The sequence below is a fragment of the Alligator sinensis genome, unplaced genomic scaffold, assembly GCF_000455745.1.
Source record: "Alligator sinensis unplaced genomic scaffold, ASM45574v1 scaffold49_1, whole genome shotgun sequence".
In the NCBI taxonomy this organism is placed as follows: Eukaryota; Metazoa; Chordata; order Crocodylia; family Alligatoridae; genus Alligator; species Alligator sinensis.
In genome coordinates, this window is record NW_005841970.1 from 2,724,646 (window position 1) to 2,728,961 (window position 4,316).

Consider the following 4,316-nt stretch of genomic DNA (forward strand, 5'->3'; position numbering starts at 1 on the left):
CCCCCCCCCACACTTACTGTCAGATGCTGATGCTCTGCCCTGGAGCATGGAGCAAAACACATGGAAACTAAGCCCCAACCTGCCCATGCAGCAGTGTTGGTGCTACTGATTGTCCAGGGAGGGGAAGGAGTTTCCATGTGCTCCATGTCTGGGAGAGACCCCAGCCTGAGCCAGAGCTGAGCTGTGCTTGATAGTAACGTGGAGGGAAAAGGGTGAACAGGGGTGCAGAAGGGAAGTGGATGGAAGGGCAAGAAGCTGCTGTGGGTCTGATTCTGACCCCAATGCAGAATCAGGGCCAGAGTCATTGCTACAGCAGCTGCCTGTTCCTCCCTCCACTCTGCATGGGAATATAAGATGAGGGGCTTTTTTCCCCCCAAATGCTGATTTGTGGGGAAAAAACCTCATCTTATGTTTGAGTAACTATGGTAATAGATGCAAATGTATTACATGAAAATCAAATTTTGGCACAAGCACCTACTTAAAAACAGGAAATTGGCTCATAACACTGCTTTTGAAGCCTGTTTCAATTCATACATGGACTCAAATTCTGGCCATAAAAGTGCAAAGATGGCTTTACAGAATCTAAATATTAACACCAACATCAATCTTTTTCCATAGCTGTGAGAAGTGTTAACCCACTAGTAAATGCTGGTTCTTACTTTGTGTAAGCCGTAAGTTTCTAGTAACTACAGTTTCTTAAACGGGGGAATCAAAATCTTAAGGTGAAATTCCTATCCCACTGAAGTTGGTATTGACCAATATTGGCAATTAGCCTTGATTCAGTAAGGTCTCCTCCCTTCTTGGAAAGGTTAATGTGAAACTTCCTAAATATTTTAAAAGATATTATTGGAGTTCCATATTGCAATCTTGTTAAAAAATTTTCACATAATATGAAGATTCAAAATTTTAATTCTGGGGGTCTTTCATATAGCTTGACATCTTATTAAGTTGTATATTGATTTCTTTATTTTCTTTTTAAAATATATAAGGTATTTTTTCTTTTCTTTTTTTTTTTATTTAGCTTTTAAGATGGATGCTCTTTAAAGATCATAGGCAGTATTTATGATATAATATCCAGGTGACTGTAAGAGATTATATGCTCCATTAACACTTGTGTAAACATAATGTTAAACTGCAGAACTTTTAGTCAGTATATCCAAACCCTCTTGTCTTTTTCAATTCCTCAAATTGAAGATTTGTAGAAGAGAAAGAGGCTGAGGTGCTTATCAGATAAGATGGATACCTATTTGTGTTAGATTATGTATAAAATGTTAATGAGGAATTTTACATTCCTATGGGATAGTGGATCCTCTTACCTGAGAGACTGCTGACTGCTTACATCTTTTCCCCTTACATGTACTACAGCAACTAAGACTTGCTGACTGCTACTTTTGTCACTTCCTGGTGTTGTACTCCTAAATATATCAGGTCCCAGGGAAAAACCCTCCAGAGGCATAATCAGGTTTGCAGGAAGCTTTTTTTCAGTTGTGGGTTCTTAGCTATTCAATGAACTCCATGCAAAAATCAATCAGACATGGTGTCAGGCAAACTTTGGGACAGTGTATGGCTTTATTAGTTTAATCATATCTTTAAAGGATTGATGGTCAAACATCACACAGTTTTGTAAGGTTATTTGGTTAATTATATATTTTTAAACAGACTAGTGTTTTCATATTTGTCCTCTTTAATTACTGTGTGGCAGGAAAGAAATAAGAACCAGTCATGCTGTAAACCCATAAATGATTTTTTTTTAAATAAAAATGAACTCCCCCCCACTTCCCATGCTTAATAAAAATATATATGGTTTCCATCTTGAAACATAATTCTATCCAAACCTTGCAGAACATGAAAATATTCCCTGATAAATCAGATTATTTTAAGGGTTTTGGGTTGTAGTTGTGTTGGTCTAAGGATATAGGCAGGCAAGCGTCTTTGGGTAGAAGTGATATTTTTTATTAGACCAACTGAGTAGCAGGAAAAAAGTTCTTTGCAAGCTTTCGGGCACAAGCACCTTCTTTAGGCACAGGGAGTCTCTGCTGTTCTGAGCTATCCAAGGAATGAAAGAAGCTGAAAGTGTGACAGGATGTCAGTGAGACTATAAATAGGTGGAAATTAGGAAAACAAAGGTTAAACAAGGGAAGGAGCGGGGGAAATGAGGGGGGAATAATGTCAAAGGTAAGTAAGGGAGACTCTACTTTTCTTCAAGGTAAAAAAGAGGCTGTGAAAAAATAAACAGCTAGAAATTAGGAAGACAAAGGATAAAAAAGGAGGGGAGGGGAGGGGAGGAAGAGGGGGAAAGAAAAGTGTAAATGGTAAGGTCAGGCAGGCACCTAGTGAATCAGATGTCAGGTAGGTTGTAATGCATCATAAATCCAATGTCTACATTAAGTCCATGATATTTTGTATCTGATAGATTTATGAAGTGAATTTCATAGGTTCATTTATGAAAGGTGTTTTGTAAATTCCCATTGAGGATTACAAACGAGAGATCGGAGAGGGAGTGATTGTCTTGTGAGAAGTGTGCACCCCACACATTAATTGGATATTTTTGTCTTTGATGGATTTTCAGTGTGCGTAGATTCTCATGCACAGTTGTTTTTTGGTTTCTCCTACATAATTTCCATCAGGGCATTTGGTGCACTGGATGAGATGTATAACATTTCTGGAGGTGCAGGTATAAGATGCAGTAATGGTGATGGTTCTGTTGTGGGATGTGGTTATAGGAGGAGTGGTGGAGATGTGTTGGCAGGTTTTACATTTCTTGTCCTGCCATGATCTGGATCCATTAGGTGTGGTTTGAGACATAGGGAGTTTGCTTCTGGTGATGAGGTTAGCAAGGTGTGGTGCTTGTTTAAAGGCTAGGATGGGTGTTTCTGGGAAGATCTCTTTAAGAATTGGGTCTTCTTTTAGTATGGGTTGCAATTGTTTGAGGATTTTCCATGTAGGTTCCAGAGAAGGGAAATATGTCATAACTAATGCGATTCATGGGGATTTTCTTTTTGTTCTGCAGCAAACCTTTGCATGGTATCTGGTACGCCTGTAGGGAATGGTAAGTATTTGCTTCGGATTTGGATTCGGCCAGTTCAGAGGACAGCAATTTGATTTGGAGATTCGAATTACTGTCCTGATTTGATTTGGCTCAATCAGATCTGAAAGTTTTGGCACCACTTTGGATATTCGGCTATAGACTAAACAGGCTGCTGGCACAGCTGCCTCCAGCTGGCAAGTCTGTTGCGGGGAGGGAAGGATTGGGGCTGGGACAAGCTGCCCAGCCAGGGCGGGGGTGAGCATTACTTGGGGATGGGGGCAGAGTGGTGCGGGACATGGGCATGGCAGTACCCTGAGTGGGGGCTCTGCCCTACTGCCACTTGCCCATCTGGCATGCGGGGGGAGGGGGAGGGGGTGCGATGCAGGCGTGGCTTGCTCCAGGCAGAAGGGGGCAAGCAGGAGCAGGGCATAGCCCCTACTCCTAACGCTGCCATGCCCACATCTCCCCGCCCTTCCCTCAATGCCAACAGACTTACCAGCTGGAAGCAGCTGTGCCACCTGCCTGTTTAGTCTATGGCCGAATCACCAAATCGATTTAGATGCTTCCAATTGATTCAGAGCTTTTAATTGGTCTCCCAATTCAATTAGGATTTGGAGATTCAGTCTCCGAATCAGGCCGAATCTGAATTGAATCGGCCACCAAAGCTTCACACAGTCCTAGTATCTGGATGGCTCTTTCAAAAGTAAAATTTATCTCTCGTGAAGAGTGTCCTTGTTGGGTGAAGACCCTTTATATTTGTACAATGGTGATTATAATTTTTTTAATTTTTTTTAATATATTATGTTTTAATAATGTTATTGTTATTTTACCTTGAAAAATCACTTTGAGAAATACCATATCCAATTACATGAAAATAAATGGGATTATTTTTGTTAGGGAAAATGTGTGTAATGTAAGAACAATAACCAAACAAAGGTAAAAATGTGAATACTTTAAAATACTAACAATGGAGGAACAAAAAGCAGTCACTGGTGGGTAAGATCCATAACACATATACAGGAGGAATTCATAGAGAGTTTGCTCTTCATATTAATGAAGGTAGAGGTTTAATGCTTACAAAATATAATCTGACTCTGCAGCACAGCATGACATTCTTGAGAGAACTGCTGCACGCTATAATTGCTGTTTTAAACAAAATCCTAAAATAATTACATAATTCAAAATTTTAGTGTTTTAGTACAACAAGAAATCTCTTTACAGTTTTTAGGTAGTTCAAAAATGAAATGGGCCCCATACTGTTTCCACTTCATCAGCACTCCTCACTCTT

At 40.0% G+C, this 4,316-nt stretch overlaps 1 protein-coding gene across 1 annotated transcript in view; it reads right to left on the minus strand.

The window, feature by feature from the left end:
- Nucleotides 1-4,316, minus strand: part of SPOCK3 (SPARC (osteonectin), cwcv and kazal like domains proteoglycan 3) — a 345,817-nt gene that overhangs the window by 49,549 nt on the left and 291,952 nt on the right. The window lies entirely within an intron of this gene.